Source organism: Phascolarctos cinereus, unplaced genomic scaffold, assembly GCF_003287225.1.
Source record: "Phascolarctos cinereus isolate Bilbo 61053 unplaced genomic scaffold, phaCin_HiC Scaffold_5;HRSCAF=322, whole genome shotgun sequence".
In the NCBI taxonomy this organism is placed as follows: Eukaryota; Metazoa; Chordata; class Mammalia; order Diprotodontia; family Phascolarctidae; genus Phascolarctos; species Phascolarctos cinereus.
This window is the reverse complement of record NW_027555958.1, coordinates 110,771,415-110,792,113: the sequence shown is the minus strand read 5'-3', so window position 1 is coordinate 110,792,113 and position 20,699 is coordinate 110,771,415.

The window sequence follows — 20,699 nt, the reverse complement described above, 5'->3', positions numbered from 1 at the left end:
ATGAATGTAATCGAATATTCTTGTGCTGTATAAAATCACAAAAGAGATGATTTCTGAGAATCCTGAGTAGTATGACCTGACACAGAGTGAAGTGAACAGAACCAGGAGAACAATTGATACAAGGACAGAAAAACTAAAGAAAAACTAAAGAACTCAATCAATGTAATAATCTCTCACCTCCCACTTTATCAAAAACAAAGAGAATTGGAAACAAATTCCTTGTAAAAAGTATGTATAGTCAAGCAAAACAAATTACCTCACCAAATACATACAAAAATAGATATTTTTTCATTTCTGCACCCTAAAACTATCTCTTCTCTGTCAGGAGAGAGATAGCATGTTTCCTCATCAGTCCTCTGGTATCACGGACAGTCATTGTATTGATCATAGCCATTACAGCTTTCAAAGTTGTTTGTTTCTATGGTATTGTTAGCATATGGTTTGGTTCTCCTGATTCTGCTCATTTCATTCAGCATCATTTTATTAAAGTTTTCAAAACTACTTGTTTTTATAATATTGATATCATAGTATAAATTGTTCTACTGGTTCTGCTTACTTCACTCTATCAGTTCATATATCTCTTTGAACTCATGTATTTCCTCATTTCTTTCAGTACAAATAGTATTCCGCCACATTATATATCACAATTTATATAACCTTTATTTAGTTAATGTACATCCCTTTAGCTTCTAGTTGTTGGGTTTCTTTTATCATCACAAAAAAAGAGTTGTTATAAATATTTTATCTCTTTTGGGTCTAGATCTAGCACTGTTTAGTAACTTTTTGTGTATAATTCCCAATTGCTTTCCACAATGATTAGATACATTTCTTCTTTCACAACATGACTAACATGGAAATATAATTTACATGATGGCACATATATAACCTATTTTAAATTCTTACCTTTTTAGGGAGGAAGGAGGGGAGATAGAAAATTTGGAACTCAAAATTTTTTTAAAATGAATGTTAAAATTGCCTTTACATATGATTGGAAAAATAAAATACTATTAAAAATTAAAAAGAAATAATTAGACCCATTCACAGGCTCACCAATAGCACATCAATGTACCTATTTTCCCACAGCCCATCCAACATTTATCATTTTCCTTTTTTGTCATTTTTCCCACAGCTCCTCCAACATTTATCATTTTCAATGTCATAATTTATGATAGGTGTGAGATGGAATGTCAGAATTGCTTTAATTTGTATTTCTCTAATTAGTAATGGTTTTGAGCTTTTTAAAAATTTTGGCTATAAATAGTCTGTGTTTCTTCCCTTAAAAACCACCTGTTCATATCTTTAGACAATTTAGTAATCAGGGAATGACTCTTATTCTTATTAATTTAAATCACTTCTTTATGTACCTTGGAAATGAGACTTTTGTCAGAGAAATTTGCTGAAAAGATTTTTTGCCCGTTTCCTTTTTAATCTTAGCCTTTATTGGCATCATTAGTGCAAAAAAATTTTGTTATTTTATGTATTCTAAAATCTTAAAATTTGTGACCTTTTTTGCCTCTATATGAATTTTGTTATAAAACTTTCTAGCCATCTTTCTTTACTCATTATTTTTGCCTATTTTTCAGCCCTCAAACCTCCTTCTTCCAGTTCTCTAATTCTATCTCCCTCTTTCACACACACACACACACACACACACACACACACACACACACACACACACACACACTAGTTTTATAGCCTAAACTGGAAATGATGGGCATTCAACTACTAAGAGACTTTATTCCATATAGCTGATGGGGATTGAAGCACTAGGGCAAGAGGAAAGGGCATGGACATGGGGACAGAAGGAAGCAGGGATTAGGTCATACCCCCTGCTAAACTTGAACAATGTTCTTCTGTGCCTCCCCTACCCTGGGAAACTGGGCTGTGTTACTGTGACAATGTTTGAAATTTGCTAAGAGATTTGCATATATATGGAGCCTGGAGATGTTAGAACTCCTAGGGTCTGATGGTTTCCTCCTTTCTGTCAATGTCCAACTGTCCATGACCCTTTCAAAAAGATGACCATGATAAAAACCTCAAAGAATAGAAAAGGAAGAAGTGAGAACAGCAGAGTTCAGTGCCTTTTGTGAAAACTTCCCAAGTTCACATCCTTGAAACTAAAAACAAACAAATAAAAAATGCTCTCCTTAAATCATAACTGTACTTCTCAAAAGAACATCAAATCATTCAAAAAATATTTATTGAACACTCATGACCATGCATATTAGAAGATATACAAAGAATTATAACATAATCCCTGCTCTCAAGGAGCTCACAATCAACTGAGGAAACATGGAAAAAATATATATAAATGTAAATGATTAAGGACACATAAGTAGTACAGAAAGGAAGTGCTCCAAGATTTCTGAGAAAGGTGATTGTCAGTGTGGACTCGAGGAAGATTTATCCTGGTTCTTGAAGGAGACACAGGAATTGAAGGCGGGAGGATGGGGGAGGAATAGCACTTGAAGGAGAGAGAACAGCAGGAAGACTGGATGGTAGAACATGAAGGAGCTCTTAATTCCATTTCAAGGTACCTGGGTTCCGAACCCAGTTCTACTTCTTATTAGTTCTGAGACTTAGGGCAAGTCGCTTAACATCTCTAAGGCTCATTTCTTCAGCCTAGGTAATATGGGTAATCATGCTTACAAGTTCCTAGCTCAGAGGATTGTTCTGAGGCTTAGATGACGTGTTATGTAAAGTACTTAAGCACCACATCAATGTGAATTGTTATGGTCAAGCATGAGTAAGAGTTTAGGGCAAAAATAAACGAGGGGACAATGAATAATGAGGCCAACATAAGGGGAGCAGAAGACTTGTGTATGGTCATAGAGGAAGAAGGCTAGAAAGGTATTGAGAGCCATTTGTATTCTGCTTTAAGACTATCCTACATAAAAAAACTACCAAGGAGATAAGTTCACATATTCAATTTGAACACATCTTTTTAGGTAGCAAATTAATTACATACAAGGAAATTACAACCGTGTATGTGAGATTCCCTAAAAGGAGAGCCAGAGACTCAGACTAGGGACATGTAATAAGCTCTGTATCTATGATCAGCAGACTTGGGTTGGAATTCCAGCTCAGCTACTTACTCACCTTTCAATAAATCACTTCACCTCTCTCAGCCTCACTTTTCCCATTTGTAAAATGGGGGGATTAGACTAAATGGTGTCTAAGGGGCCTCACATCTCTAAATATATGATCTTACATCAATTTAAAATTATGCAAAGAAATGATGAATTTATGGTTCTTCTGACTCAGCAATCCCACCATCAGGCATATGCCCCAAGAAAGACAAAGTCAGAAACAAATGTCCAAATATGAGTACCAAAAGATTCATGACAGAACAGCAGTACCTAGATTCAAACCTGCTTCCTAACACCAAATTTGCTGGCTTCTCCAGCACACCACTAACACAATTATTAGGATCATATTTTTAAAATTAAAAACATTATCCAGAAGGGTTTAGCTAGGTGGTGCAGTGGATAAAGCACTGGGCCTAGAGTCTGGAAGACTCTTCTTCCCGGGTTCAAATCTGGGCTCAGCCACTTACTAGCTGTGGGACACTACAGCGTGGATAGAGTACCAGCCCTGGAGTCAGGAAGACCTGAATTCAAATCTGATCTCAGACACTTAGTAGCTTGTGCTCCCTAAGCCTCCCCCTTCATGGATTGCTCCCTTCTAGCAGCATTACTTGGACCAAAGGGACAGAATAATAGAATGAGCCACCTCCCTAATGAAGTTCAGGGAGAAATGAATGAATAGTATTTCCAGGCCTCAAATTGTATTATGAAGTGTTAATCATAAAAAATTTATTTGATAATGGTTAATAAGAGAAAAGTAGATCAGTGGAATCCTGAAGTATACTAGATAATCAAACATTAGAAACATTCAAATGCAATAGCCCAGTGTTTGATGAACCTGAGAACATAAACAATTTGGAAACAAACTTTTTGTTTGAAAAGAACTACTGGGAAAACTAAAAAGCAGCTTGGCAGAAAGTAGAGGTTTAGATCACCGTCCTACAGCACTTATCACAGAAAACTTGAAATCTGATATGAAAGTCACACCACAAAAAACTCAAAGAGAAGGAAGTTCGGTACCTTTCATTGCTGTATCTAGAAGAATTCTTAACCAAACAAAGCATAGAAGTAATCACTAAATCACCAAATAAATAAACAATTTTTATCACATGAAATGAAAAGCTTTTGTCTTAAAAATCAATGCAGCTAAGAGGGAAACCACTGATTGGGGGGAATTATTTGCATCAAATATCTCTGATATCCAAAATATGTAGTGAATTAACAGAAATCTGTAAGACCAAGAGCCATTCTTTATAGGATAAATGGTAAAAGGATATGAACAAAGAGTTCTCAAAAGAATTACAAACTATTAACAGCTATATGAAAGCTTGCTCCACATCACTAACACTAAGAGAAATGCAAATCGAAACACCTCTAATGTTTTATCTCACACCCAGCAAATTGGCAAAAATTATAAAGGATGGAAATAATCGATGTTGGAAGAGTTCAAGATGGGTACATTAATATTCCATTAAGTGGGGAATTGATCTAATAAGAATGCATGTATGTGTATGTGAAAATGCAGAGCAAACATAAAGAGAACAAATACAGAGTAGTTAATTTCAAGATAGTTTGAAAGGGAAAAGAAAAGGTTAGAAGTTAGTGCTTTAGCTGTACATTGCAGGAAGATAGGAATTCTATGAGGTAAAAGATGGTGAAGGAATGCATTCCAAAGAGTAAGGAGCATAGTTGGGAGAAGTTAGGAGATAGTTGGATGGAAGGCTACCTATAGTGAGTTTGTAACCATCTTCCTTTTATTTTCACCGTGCCTAATAAAAATATGTAGTTACAGTACATTGATTACCTGTGGGACAAATGTAGGATATTGTTCAACAGAGAAAGGAGAGGCCAGATGCCAGTTCAAGAGAAAGCTATACATTGTTCTGTCTTTAAAAACTTCTGACCAACATTTTGTCATCCCCTAATCTAAATTCACAATCCGTTTAGTGTGGGTTTTGATTTGCCCAGCTATTGGGAGCCATGTGACTTCATGGCATAGATTATTCTGAATACATTCCAATCAGATTCTGATGAGACCATTTGCCTAGTAATGAGTGTAGAGCCACCTGATGGATACATCAGATAGCACACTCCCTTGCTGGATAATTAACAGTGGCAAGCCGCATTTCTGTAGGCTTAAGGAAGGTAACATATCATTACTCATTCATTCAATACCATTCATTACTCCATACTCCATTACCCCAAATGTCACATTGTGACAAAATGAAAACACAGGCCATGGGTGTCACAAAGAATTAAACTTGTTGTGCTGGGTTCCAGAGTCCAAAACTGGTATGAATTGGCAGAAATTACAGAGAGAGAAATGTAGGCTCCATGCTGAGAAAATCTCTCTAATGATTAGGGCTATCCAATAATGGAATAGACTACTTCTATAGGTAGGTTTCCCCTCCCCAGAGCCTTCGAACAAGGCTAGATGTCCACTTGTCAGAGAGGTTGTTGAGATTCCTGATCAGGTATGAGTTGAAACAGATGACCTCTAAAATCCTCATTCTGAGATTCTGTGGTTCTGTGGAGTGGAAAGAAAATCAGAAATAAGCTTGGATCTCTGGGAGTACTAAAGGGCATAGAGTGGTTTCCGCATCACAATTTGGGATCCTGTCTCTCAGAAGAGCACCCCCCCGCAACACTGGACAAGTATTCCCTTAACCAAGTTTACTTAAAATTGAAGCCATCAAAGAACGTTCAGGGAGACAGTATTTATATTCACACTGGGACGTGATGGTGGCTTTCACCTTCTGCTCTTTCATCTGAAGCAAGATTCTTCTGGATTTACTTTATTTCTTAAAACATAGAGGTTTTTGCCATTTAAACATTTGCATAGCGTAGGTTTACTGTCAGGAACATATATCTGCAGTTTCTGGGGGAGGCATGAGCTGTTTCCAACATTTCAGGGGAATAGAGAGAAAACAATCTGAAGAAAGGAAGGAAGAAATGTTGAGAGGAGAGAATGGTGAAGAGTTTTCTCTTTTTTTAATGAGTTTTTTAAAAAATGAGAAAAATACATCAATCATAAAACATTCACTCTTCATTATCATCAAAATTACTGGAGTTCACAGGGTGTGAGTGTGTGTGTGTGTGTGTGTATGTGTATGTGTGTGTGTGTGTGTGTGCACGTGGCATACTTCCTTGGCTGGTTGTTCTGCATGACAAATGTCATAAGATGGGAGAGTTGCTATGGTAATCATTCTCTTTACTGAAATATTTAAAGTAACAAATTACATATAAAACTATGCAAAATTGGTCATGCCAACTTGTGTACTCTGTTTGCTATGTGTTACTGCAGCCAATGCAGGCATGAATGGGGGGGGGTCCCTTTTTGTGCTTTTAAATTTCATTGTGGAAATCAAGACCCTCTACTGAAGACCAACCTTTCCATTCATTTGCACCTCATAAACTCCCTCAGTGGCTGAATTAGGAGTAGATCCCATGATCTTACATTTAATTTGGCTTTTTCTGAGTTTGTAAATCAAAACATGCCAATAATATTCATAAGATCAAGAAGATCTTGGGCCATTCATAGAAGCTGTATAAGAAATTGTAGTCAACTTGATTATTCATGAGAATTCACAATGCAAAGTGGGATGCAGGGGTAGGTTGTACACCTGAAATCCATGGATCGCCTGAGAGCCACTAATTACAATTTGTGTCCTCCGTCGTCCCCCAACTCTTCTTCCCTCCTCTCCCTTCCCTTGGCTCCAACACATACACATGCACACGCACACACACATACATATATGCACATGCACACAGGTGTGCACACACTCTCCAATAAAAAAAAAAAAGGCTGATTCCTCCCTCTATTAGAAGATGGGATCTCAAGAGATATCACCATTTAAACTCCAATTCAATTCAATAAGCATTTGTTGAGCACCTGTTACGATGCATGCAATTTAATTGAACATTTATGATAGAAAGACTCAACAAAATGATAGTTTACTGTGATAATTCTGAAATTATTATCTCCACACTGGATTTACTGGCCCATGTTGGCCCAGGAGAGAGACCAAGCCACATGCTTCTTGTTTCATATTTCCCCTCTCAAGGCTTTCCTACTCATACCAGTCACTTGCCTCTTCTCCCATGAGCTTCATTTCATCTTGATATGTCAGCCTACCTGATCCTACTGGCTTTTCTTTATTGCCTTCTGGGTCATCCTTTCCCTTTTCTTTATTTTTTAAAAATTCTTCTTTATTATGAATTTAACAAGCTTGAACAATTTAATATACAAAGAATAGATAAGATTGCATATGAATATGAACTTCTCTTAAGTACATTTTAAGGATACGTTATCTTTAGTACCAAAATAACAAAACAGCCCTGTTTGTCTGTGTCCCCTTCTGAACTTCCTTCTGCTCTCTTCTTCTGTATATTTTAAAGTATTCCACAGATACTATATTTTTTTCTGTGCGATTATCACTATCCTACAACTCCATCTCCCACAATTCCCCTCTCCCAAATAGAAGCCCTCCATCAAAACAAATAACATCAAGCAAAACAATCAGTACATAAGTCAGGCCTGAAAATATATGTCTCATTCTCACCCCTAGTCTATCATTTCTTTTTCACAAAAGAGGCCTTTCCCTGTGTCTCACCCCTCCTAAAACAATTCTTCATCTTCTAATTGCTCCATCCATCTCTATTTTTCCACCTCGGTTCTGGCTTCACTTTTTTCTTTTCAAAATCTTTACCCTACAATTCACTAGTTCAACTTTATGCTTTCATTTACCCTTGAGACCCTTGCCTCTTACCTTATCACCTTTTCCAAACTGCAATCCTAGATTACTCCCATTATGTATCTTCTCCACTCCTCAATGGAGGAAGTCATATCACTCCATTGACTGAATCAATTACAAATTTATGTACCAAATGGATCCTCATTGATGCTTACTAATCATCTGTTCTTGCCTGATTGACTCTCCCTTTCACTCCCCATAGTATCTGGACCAAACATTTTCTTTTTCACCACTCCTTAGACCACTTACCCCACTCCTCTCCTTTCCCTCTCAGCAGATGACTTTGAGGTCTTCACTTCATATTTTACTGAAAAAAAAAAGATACCAGCCATTGGGAACTCCCTCTTCTATTGAATTCTATATGCTAAATAATTTTGTCATTCCCCACTTTCTCCTCCTTTGTTTCAATCTAGATGCCCCTTCTCCCTCTATTTATATGCTCAATCCCAGTCCATCCCATCTCTTCCAGATCATCCCCTCTAGCTCACTAATTTTCAAAATCTCATCTAATGGATCCTTTTTGCTTACATGCATACCTAGATCTTCCTCATGCCTAAAAACAAAACAAAACCCCCAAAACAGACCTTCATTTGATCCTACTATTCTCTCAGCTAATTAATTATATCTCTGTTCTTTCACAAACTCCCAGAAAAGTCTGTCCACACTCTTTGCTTTCACTTCCTCACTTCCCATTCATTTCTCAACCCCTTTGAATCTGGCTTCTGATCTCATCACTCAAATGGAACTTCTCTCTTGAGGGTTTCCAGTGATCTCTGACATGTATTATCTGTGGGCAGGTCACTTAACCTTTCTATGCCTCAGTTTCCTCATCTGTAAAATGAAGGAATTGGAATAGATGATTTCTGAGGTATTTTCTAGGTCTAGATCTATGGTCCTATCATCTTATCATCCTAATTACAATGACCTTTCTCAGTCATCATCCTTTTTACAGCATTTGACTGTCTTGATCACTCTCTCCTCCAAGCCACCAGCCCCTCCCTGAGTTTTCATAACATTGATCTCTCTTGGTTCTCCTCCTTCCTGCCTGGAGATATGCTGTTTCTTTGTCTTTATTTCTGGATCACATTTAAATTTATGTCCCACAGGGTCCTGTACTAGGTCCTCTTGTCTTATAATAGCTAGTATTTAAATAATGCTTTAAAATTTGCAAGGTTCTTTACAAATATTATCTCACTTTATCCTTTCAACAACCCTAGGAGACAAGTGGTATTATTATCCCCACTTTATAGAAGAGGAAACTTGGGCAGACTTGCCCAGGATCACACAGCTGGTAATTGAGGACAGATTTTAACTCAGGTGTTCCTGACTTCAGGTCCCACAATCTATCCACTGCACCAGCTAGCTGCTTGTAGGCACCTTTTTCCTTCTTCCACCAACAGTCAAACAAGCACAGGTGTCCTGGGAGTGCCCACACCTTCCAGACCACCAGTCCTACTCCAAGCCCAGCCCTCACAGCTATCATCCAAGTAAGCATCTCCTCTGGCCATATCATCAATGGCTAATCAACTTCCATACATAGGACAGGCAAACCAGCATAGATAGAACAATGAGGCACCCTGAGTGAGAGATGGGAGACAGCAGGTACCAGACAAGCCAAACCACCACTATCCTTGACCACCATCTCCTCTTGGATCTAGATTGAGACACACCAATATGCTGAGCCCAAGAGTCTTGGAAATGGATTTCAGCCTAGTGCCCTCAGCCATCATACTGGGAAGCAATCTTCATGGATATCTGATCTATCAACATTCCTGAAGATGCTATAGCCACAACTACTGAAGACCCAGAAATGAAAGTTTTTGCCACCAAAGTCCTTGGCGCTATCAAATGGTCCAACATCTAAAAATTACCATCATTTTATCAGTGAGAATGATATCAAAGAACAGGTATTAACATCTACTTTCAAGCTATACTGTGAAGATCATGAGACTTTAACATTTAACTTGCAATTGAAGCCTTCCACATGTGTTGACTCTCCCATTTGCTAGCAGGGATTGTGTCTTACTTTCTATTTGTATCCCTAGAAGTTAACAGATAGTAAGCACTTAATACATGCTTCATTCTTTGCCACCTCAAAAAGAGCTCTATTTTTGTACATGTGTTTTGTTTTGGTGAGGACTTATTTCTCCCTTACTTTAACTTCCTCTGAAACCCCCTCTTCTTTCCCTTATATTTCCCTCTTGAGTGAAATATACAATCCAATTTTAGTCATGAGAATGAACCCCCAAATCAGAAAGTTTTAGACAAAAAATTTATTGGGTTATTTGATGAAGGAGAGAGCAGCAAAAGGTGTTGCTCCCTCTGTAATCTTTGTGGGTTACATTGTATAGAGTGCAAACAAAGGCATAACGATATTTGCTTAATTGGCCTCAGGTAGGCAGTAGGTAGTTTCCAAAGAAGGACAGTTTGAGATATATATCAATTAAAGTATAAACATTCAAATCTGGGGAAACCAAAACAGAAGCTTTGGGTGGACTGAAAACAAGATCTGGTTGGGATCTAAGTATTCTCTGCAGCCATCCATTTCCTCTAAGGTTAGCCTGACCCCAGAGGAGCATCTCTAAAGTTAGCCTGACCTCTACAGTAAGCTTTTGGATTAGAAAATGTCTGGCCACATAAAGCTAGGTTCAAGCAATATTAATAAAGGATGAATAATAAAATATTTCCTCACATCAACTGTGTGAATCTTCTTCCTACTTTTGACTAGTTCTGATGAGAGCAAAGCCCAAGTGTCCCTCCTCCTTGTTTATATAGGTGTCTACCTATGAACCTTGATTATGTGAGATAATTTCCCCTAAGATAATTTCCCCTAACCTGTTTTCTCCTCTCCCTCCCCACATGTATTTCTTTTCCCCTCACTTTCCATTCTTTTCTTAAGATCATCAGGACATAACAGAACCACTCTTGGGCCTTGTTTAATTAGACTCCCTCTGTGACCCCTGATGATGATAGAATTCAGAGGGAACACATGTATCTTCTTCCCATTTTTGAATGTAAGCAGTCTATTCTCATCTAGTCCTTATTTAATTGTTCATTCATGCTTACCTTTTTGTGTTCCTCTTCACCTCTGTATTTAAAATTCATCCTTTCTCTGCAACTCTGATCTTTTCATCAGGAATTGTTGGAAGTATTCCGTTTCATTAAAGATCCATTTTTTCCCCTGTAGCTTTATACTCAGTTTTGCTGGGTAAGATATTCTTGATTATAAACCCATGTTCTTTGTCTTCTAGGATATAATATTCCAAGTTCTCTACTCCTCTATAGTGGGGTTGCTAAATCTTGTGTGATCCTTACTAGGATTCCTCCTTGGCACTTAAATGTTTTTTTTTTCCTGACTGCTTTTGATATTTTTTCTTTTGACCTGGAAGCTCTGGGTTTTGGTAATGATGTTCCTGGAAGTTTTCATCTTGGAGTGTCTTTCAGGAAGTGACAAATGAATAATTGCTATTTTCAATTTGCCCTCTAGTTCTAAGAGATCTGGTTTTCTTGAAATATGATGTCTAGGCTCTTTTTTGGTCATGACACTCCATCCAATGATGCTTAACATTTTTCTCCTTGATTTATTTTCCAGATCTGTTGTTTTTCCTATGAGATACTTTACAATTTCTTCTATTTTTTCAGACATTTGATTTTAATATTTCTTGTTGCCTCATGAATTCATTGGCTTCAATTTGGTCCATTCTAATTTTCAAGGAGTTTTTTGGTTGGACAAGGTTTTATACCCCAAGCACTAAACTATTAATTCTTTCCAATTTTTCTTTCCAATTCTTTCTTTCATAGCTCTCATTTCTTTTCCAATCTTTCTCAAACAATCACATTCCATTTATAAAAAACATTTTAACTTTTTTTTAACCCTTGCTTCTTCTCTTCTAGGAACTCTAATTGAGTTTGTGCTCAAGCCATGTTTTTCTCTGAGACATTGCTTGTAGATGTTTTGGATTCATTATCTTCTGCATTTGTGTCTTGAGTGTCTCTATTCAAGGGACATTCAATAATAGCTAAGTATGGCAGGGTCTTTTTTCTGTTTGCTCATTCTTCCAGCCTACTTCCTGACTTTGGACACTTCTGGAGGGAAGGTCTAGGCTAGTCTTGCTGCTGCTTTTGCAGGGTATTCGGTGTCGTATTATTCCAAGCATTCAAAGACAGTTTGGGGACTTATGAGTTTTCATTGCTTTCAGTGCTCCCAAAGTGGTCTGATCCAAGACAAATTCTGTTTGCTGCCTCCTTGGGTCTGACTTCTGTCTCTTAAAAAAAAAAACAACCTTGTGCTTTTCTTCCATCCTGTTTAAATTCTGAACTTAACAACTATAGACTAAAATGAACAATTCCATGTTTCCTTTCTTCCTTCCCTCTTTTCTTTTTTCCTTCCTTTTGTTCCTTCCTCTCTTCCTTTCTTTATTTCTTTTTTTTTAAATCCTATTCCTAATCCCTCTCACTCTCTATACTGTCCCTTTCCATTCAATTGGAAAAAAGAAAAATAAAACCTTATAATAAATATGGAATAGTCCATCAAAACAAATTCCTACATTGGCTATGTCTTAAAATATATATCTCATTCTGCACTTTGAGTTTACCACCTCTCTATAATTGAATAGTATGCTTCATTATTGGTCCTCTGGAGTTATAGTTGGCCATTGTAGTCAGTGTTGCCTTTCAATAAGTGTTTTTCTTTACAATATTGATGTGTAAATTATTCTCCATGATCTGCTCACTTCACTCTGTATCAGTTCATACAGGTCTTTCCAGGTTTCTCTAAAGTCATCCCATTTGATGATGGAAAATGCTGTCCTCATCCAGAAAAACAAACAAATTATGGAGTCTGAATGCAGATCAAAGCATATTATTTGCTCTCTCTCTAATTTTTTTCTTTTTTTTTTTGTTTGCTTCTTTCTCAAGGTTTCTCCCATTGGTTCTACTTCTTCTTTACAACATGATTAATATGAAAATAAGGTTCAATATGAATGTATATGTAGAGCCTATATCAAAGTGCATGCTGTCTTGGGATGGGGGAGGGAAGAAATGGGGAGAAAATTTGGAACTCAAAATCTTATGGAACTTAATGTTGAAAACTAAAAATAAATTTTTAAAAATAAAACAAAATCATCTCTTTTATTTTAATCACATTTATTTATTATTTATCATATTTTAGGGACTCAATATTAATTTATTATATCCATATATACCATACTGTGTTCAGCCATTCCTCAATTGATGGGTCCAACCCTTAGTTTCCAATTATTTACCCCCACAAAAAGAGCTGCTATAAATATTTTTGTACATATGCATTATTTTCTTCTTTCTATGAGCTCTTCGGAATTTAGGCTTAGCCATGGTATCAATACTGAAGATATCTACAGTTTAGTGACTTGATATAGTTGCAAACTGCTTTCCAGAGGAACTGAACCACAGCTCCTCCAGAAGTACATTATTATGTCAGTTTTCTGGAAGTTCTAGCAATTGTCATTTTCTTTTTTGTCATCTTTGCAAATCTGATGGCATAGGTGTGAATTAGAATTTTAGAGTCGTATTAATTTGCAGTTCTCTAATTATTTTATTTTTTATATGGCTATTGTTAGCGTGGAGTTTTCCTGTGAAAACTGCCTTTTCATATCATTTGGTCATTTTTTTTTGGAGAACGGCTTCTGTTTTTATAAATTTGAATCAGTTCCTTATACAACTTACACGTAAGACCTTTATTGGAGAAACGTTCTGTAAAAATATTTTTTCCAGTTAATGATTTCTTTACTAGTTTTAATTATATTGGTTTTGTTTATACAAAAACATCATTTTGTGTAATCAGAAATGTCCATTTTATATTCTGTGATCCTCTCTATCTTTTATTTGGTCATAAATTGTTCCCCTCTATATACTTACAAAAGATTTATTTCCTTGCTCCTCCAATTTGTTTGTGGTATGACCTTTTCTATCTAAGTCACATATCGTTTGGACCTTATCTTGGCATATGATGTGAAGTGCTGGTAGATACCTAACTTTCTTCAGGCTGCTCCCAGCAGTTTTTGACAAATAGTGAGTCCTTACCCCAGGAATTGGAGTCTTTGGATTTATCAACCTCTATGCTACTATATTTGTTTGCTTTCCAAGATTTTCAAATAATGTAATGCCTTCCCTATGGAACACCTCACCTGGACAGCTATTGGTTAATGAATATGCTTGTCTCACAAGGACCATACTTCTCTTCTGGATGTGAAAGCTGTCCCCATGTGCGCTCATACCTTGGCTTAGGGTTTTACTTCAAGCTGGGCAAGAATTGAGTTATGGAATTCCATGGTGACATTCTCAATATCAGGTCACTAAACTTATATGGATATGAAGGTATTTATGGAGGCCATCTAAGCATCTAACACCATCTGTAAAATGAGAGGCTTAAACTTTATGATTAGGACACATGTGGTAGAGGGAAACAATCTTGAGTCTGAATGAGAGGACCTGGATTCAAATCCCATCTCTGATACTTACTCTCTGTGTGAGCCTTAGGTAAATCACTTAACCTCCCCAAGCTTATAAAATGAGAGTTGGATCTTTGAGGACCTTTGTAGCTCCAAATCTATGATCCTTTGATCTCTCAGATCCCTTCCAGATCTCATGTTCTATGATTTACCCTGTACCTTATTACAGGACCAGAACAAACCCATCCCCAAAAGATGAGAAACAAAGGTGCAAGCACCTTCTAGGAGATTCCAGTGTCTAATAGCAATCCTTTTAACAACCCACATTACTGGGCAAATTCTGATTCTTAAGATAGGAAAATGAAGGCCAAGTTTGAAGTTCTGGTCTACTTGGGAATACGGACTGTTTCATTCTTTGCATTTGTATCCTGAGTGCCTAGCATGGTGTTTGTCACGTACTGTGTACCTAATGAATGTTTGTAGATTGACTGATAGATAGTACATGCTGGTCAGCAAGTTGTATTGGAGTTCAATATAGTTGCCTGGAAAGTATCCGTAAATTACATCTGTTCTATGAAAAACTCTCCCATTCTAGGTCACGTTTTGCTTTTCACTTGCTAATTACAACTTAGGGCAGTCGCAACCTCTCTGAGTTTCAGTTTTCTTCTTTGCAACATGAGAAGATTATACTAGATGGATTCTAATATTTCTTTTAGCTCTGACATTCTAGGAATCAATTGGAAAGTTCAAGGTACAGTTGAGATCAAGATTCGAGTTCCTTACAAGCATTACATTTTACTAAACCAGGATATTTAATGTTAGTAGTAGAAGTAGTTGTAAAGCAAAATCCACTTACATTCATATGGCACTTTATAGATGCAAAAATCTTCCACATATTGCCTTCAGGTATTGAAAGGGCCACATGAAGAGAACCGAAACATAATATTATGGGAAAATGTTGCAAATAAGAAAATCCCAATACAACCTGCTGACCAGCATATACTATCAGTCTCTAGGACCCCTTCCAGCTCTAAATTGGTCATCGGATGGTTTCAAAGAGTGATATCAAGGAAAATTCTTAACAATGAGAACTATGTGAAATTAGAATGGGTTGCTTCTAATGGCAAGGAGGGTCCCCTTCAGTGGAGGTCTTCAAGCAAAGGCTGGATGTACACTAGTTGAGTCTTTTCTGGTTCTGAGATTCTATAACATGCTGCTTCATTTGATCCTGACAACCACCCTATGAGGAAGGTACTGCAAATATTTTTCACATTTTACTTATGAGGAAGCTGAGGTTCGAAGGACTTATATGACTTACTCAAAGTCATAGTTTATAAGTGGCAGAGAAGGGATTCAGATGCTGGTTTTATGATTCCAAGTCCAATACCTTTTTGTGCATTTTTTTTTCTGCTTGTAAACCCAATGGAATAAGTAACTATTTGGGTTTAGGAGTATTTTGTTTCTCTCTCTTCTTGATGGAAGATAACACTTAAATTTTGAGCATGAATTAAATACTTTATTTATAAATGGTTTGGGGTTTGAGGAATATCTATAAATGATAAGTATGACTATAATTCTTTAGCACTTTTTAAAAAGTAATTTCCCTTATAAAATAAGCACTTTGCTCCCAAAGGGATATTTAATTTGCTTTAGTCTACAAGTGCCAATAAGAGTATGGAGAATTTTTTTTAAAAAAATCTAAGAGAATGCCCTACCATAACTAAACAAACAATTCTCCTAAAGCCATGATATTCTTAGCTCAGAAACATCACAAGCCAATGAGTGCTTAAGAAAAGGTATTACATCAGAATATGAATCATCATGGTTTTCCTGCCTACTCCAATTCATCCGATTATATCTTTTTTTTTCTTTTTTACAAGAAGTTGGCAGCTGTTATTCCCAATTAGCACAAGAAAGCTCTAAATGACCTAATGGAGGCAAGCACCCATGCCTTTAGAGAAGGTTGAAGAATTTGAATGTGAGTAACTTACATCTAAACTCTAAATGGAAAGAAACGTTTCCTTTCCTTTTTGCTGGTCACAGAAGAATTCAAGTAGACTAGGAGAAGTCCACCTGGCATGCACATGACTGTCCCTTCCTAAGGAAAGTCATTGTTGCACTGAAGTCTGAATGAACACCAGCCCCTACATTCTCAGGCTGATCCCACATGATTTCCTTTCATGCCTTCCACGTTACAGCTGAGCTTGCCTACATGCTGTAGCCCATGCTTGGAGTTTCTATCTTACTTTGTATCTTGAAGAAGTTTTCTCCTATTTGTGGAACATACTCCCTCCTCACTTTCATCTCTGAGAATCCTTTGTGTCTTTCAAGGCTCACGGAGGTTGTCACTTCTAGAGGAAACCTTTCCTGATCTCCCCTGGTTATCAGTGCCATCTCTCTCCACAAAATACCTTGTGTTTTTTTTTTTCAGCTGAGGATATCCTCTATCCTTTCAGTAGAATTTAAGCTCTTTGAGGGCAGAGACTATTTTTCATAGGCTCAAAAATCTAGAGGTAGAAGGGACTTCAGAGTCCATCTGGTCTAATTCCCCCAAGGCCCATTCCTGTGGTTGAGTTACCCAAGTTCACATTGGAAATAAACATTAAAAGTGGTATTTGAACCCAAGCACTCTATTTTTAAAGCCGCTTTTAAAAGGGTCCAATATTTACCCCTGATGAGATTCCCTCATGTAGACTTTATAGAAACTGAAGTCTTTATCCCAATTCCTGCTCCAGCTGAATGTTTAGAGTCCAGGCTAATTACTACTTCTTCTCAGGGTTCTAGGGGTAGCCTTAAATGTACTAGGATTTTCTCTAATCTCATTCTGGTGTTCTCTTCTCAATATTATCCACTAGCGATTAGTGTCCCAGAATCATTTAACCAGCTAAAATAAATTAACTTTTACAGAGGGCTATTGGCTGAAAGGATATAGAACAGATATTATAAAAGTATTTCTCCCCCAATACCTGGGGGTATGCTCTCCCCTGTGCCTTCCCATTCCCTAGGTAGAGTGGGCTTAACCTTAAAACAGCTGTTGAAAAGCCTTCACTCCCACAAGGTTCATTTCCTAATGCGGCCTAGCTGATGGACGGGTTGCTGTTAATTCCTCTTGGCTTTCTTTGAGCCACTGCCATGTTGGGTAAAGCAGGTTGCTCAGGACTTTGATCTTTGCCAGGTCTTGCTCTCCACAAAATCGATGGGCTCCAGCTCCAGGCGCTTTGATCTCCTGATCTTTCAAAACTCACAAGGTCACATATAACTAGTCTCACACAGCTTCACCTAAGAGCAGGAAGGAACGGATGGGAAGAAGCAAAGTACAGTGGCCCCTATTCACGACCTTCATGTCAAACCAAGTGGAAAGATGAAGGCCTAAGGCCTACCCAGAGACTTACAGCACGTTTTCTTCACTCAAATCAGCCAGGCAGGAAAAAAACAGGGGAAGAGGGGAAAGGGGGGAGGGAGTCATTGCTGCCACGAGAGTCTTTTTGCTACTTAGAAGCCAACCAAAAAGGCCCTATAAGGTAAGCAGCTAGGAAACAATCAGAATACCTGCCCATGTTCTGAATGCATCACCATGGCTACTTCTAGAAAGATACCCAGCTTGTTCCATGGGGGCTCACAATGGACACAGTTTGTTCTGGGCCTTGTTACACACAATTCTATGATCCCAGGAAAGCTTCCTCAGTTTCCTTCATCTCCATCTCAAAATATCTGTGTCCCTCTCTATCATCTTCTCTTTCCTTCTGTCCCTGAAGAAGTATCCCTCCTCCTTTGTAAGGCTAATCTCGTTTATCTCCCCTTGATCCCATCTCCTTCCAGCTCTTTTGAGACCTTGTTCCCTAAGTTGTCTCTTCTCTCTTATAATTTCAACATCTCCTGCTCCACTAGCACCTTTCCCTCAGACTTGAGAAGAAATGCTCAGATCACCCCACCATAAGTAAGGGAATTCTCTCACCCACTAACCTTCTAGTTACTGTCTTACAATGCTTCTTCCGCTCACCACTAAACTTCAAAGGAGGAGATCACACTCACTACCCCTACTTCCTCACCACCCACTTGCTCCTCATCCCTCAACGATCTGGCTTCAATCTCCACATTCCACTTTGGTAAAGTTTCAACTGAAGTTGTTCTCTTGAACACTGCCAACCTTTCAATCAGTACATTCCATGTCCATTCTCAACTTCCTTTACCTCCATGTAGCTCGTAGCGTTGTTGACCACCCTCTTCCTAAAATTCTCAGTTCTTTTGATTTATGAGGCACTGTGCCTTCCTGGTTCTCTTCCTGCCTCTCTGCCTGCCCATTTTCTGTATCTCGGGCTAGCTCTTCACCTTTTCTCTGCTCCCCTGTAAATAGGTTTCCTCTAAGTTTCTGTGCTCAGACCTCTTCTACTCTCTTTCTACCCTTTAAGAAACTGGAACTGAATTAATAAGACTAGGGTTACACCCCAGCACTTCTATTTATGGTGTTGCCTTGAGCAAGTCTGACCTCAGTAAGCTGAACTTACCTCATGAGCAATAAATGTAACATGAAAATAAGGAAATGGTCAGTAATACTGGCTCTGCCCATCTCACAATGTGCTTGTGAGAAAAGTAATTAATGAAATGTAAAGCATTATGTAAATACTTTATTACAGAATTTATGTTATTATTCAGTCATTTTGGTCATGTCCAGCTCTTTGTGAGCCCATTTGGGGTTTTCTTGGCAAAGATACTGGAGTGGTTTGCCATTTCCTTCTCTCATTCATTTTACAGATGAGGATACTGAGGCAAACAGAGTTAACTGTCTTGCCCAGGGTCACACAGCTACTAAGTATCTGAGGCCAGATTTGAACTCAGGAAGAGGAGTTTTCCTAACTTCAGCTCTGGCACTTTATCCACTAAAGCCCTTCATTATTTAACACTTTATTCATCATACAAATGCTATTATTATTTTTCCTTGGTGATCTGATTTATATTCATGATTTCAATTAGAACCTCTATATAAATAATTTCCAGATCTATTTCTTTATCATTGGCTCTTCTCCCTCACTACAGACTAAATTTCCAATCGCCTGCTCTGCATTCCCAGCTAGATTTTCTTCTAGCACATCAAACTCAACATGTTCGAAATTGAACTCAATATCTTTGCCCCCCACAAACCTGACTGTCCTGGTTTTCCTGTTTCTGTTAATAGCACCATCGTCCTACCTGTCAACTAAGTTCTAAATCTTGGTGCCATCTTAAGGTCTGCCCATTCACTCATTTCCTCATTTTACCAAGTCCTGTCAGCTCTGCATTTAAACATCTAGCATACATGTCCCCTCCTTTCCATTCTCACCTTAATTCTCTGCCCCTTCCTCAGTTCAAACTTTCATGACCTCTCACCTGAATTATTGCAATAACCTTCAAATTGACCTTTTTCTTCCAAATACTCATACAACCTACACTTAACACTATTGTCAAAGTAATCTTCCTTAAGAAAAGCTCTGGTCATACCCTTCTTCTGCTGAAAAACAACAACAAAAACCTTCTATGACTCCCTGTTGCCTAATAAATAAAGTCTAAATTATCTTGCTTAGGGTTCAAAGCCAAAGATTTGACCCTGGGGCCATAGTTTGCAGGACTCCTGCTTTAAACCATCCTTGTCAGGTGAGTTGTTCTATTCTGCTTTCTATGATATGGCCTAAACTACCTTTCAACTTTATCTCTACCTGTTTTCCTTCAGACAGTCTACATCCTACTACTACTAATGATAGTCTGTATTTGCACCTTCAAGTTTTACAAAGCGCTTTATATAGATCATCTTATTTAATTCTTACAACAACCCTATGAGGTAGCAGGATTTGAACTCAGGTCTACCTCATTCCAAGTCTAGCACTCTCCATAATAGCATCCAGGGGTAGGGTGAAATGTATGTCCCTTCTTCTGCATGGTACTTTTGCCCTACCTCTTTTCTGAAACTGTCTGTGTAGAATAGAGATAGGCTGTCACAGATAAGCTTTATGGATCTCAAGTTCTCCAGACCAGAGGTTTTCTCAGTCTATCGCAGAATTTAGTACATTCTATGTTGTATAATAATAATTTGTGGTATAATTTCTTCCCTGTGGAAACTGACTCATCTATGAACAGGAGCCAGTGTTATAGGGGATTATTTTATTGAATATTCTTATTAATAATAACATTTCTACGGCAAATTACAAGCATTTTACTTTTGCAATACTCCTATGAGGTAGTTGGGGCAAATATTATCATTTCCATTTACAGGTGAGGAAACTGAATTCCAAAGAAATAAAGGAGAACCATATTTCCTAGTTCAAAACCCATCCCTGACACTAACTGTGACTTTGTGGAGCTATTTAGCCCCATTGGACTTCATCTGTAAAATGAGGGTTAAACTAGGTGTCCTCTGAAGGTGGCTCTCTGTCTATGAACCTCTGATCTCAGGACTTACC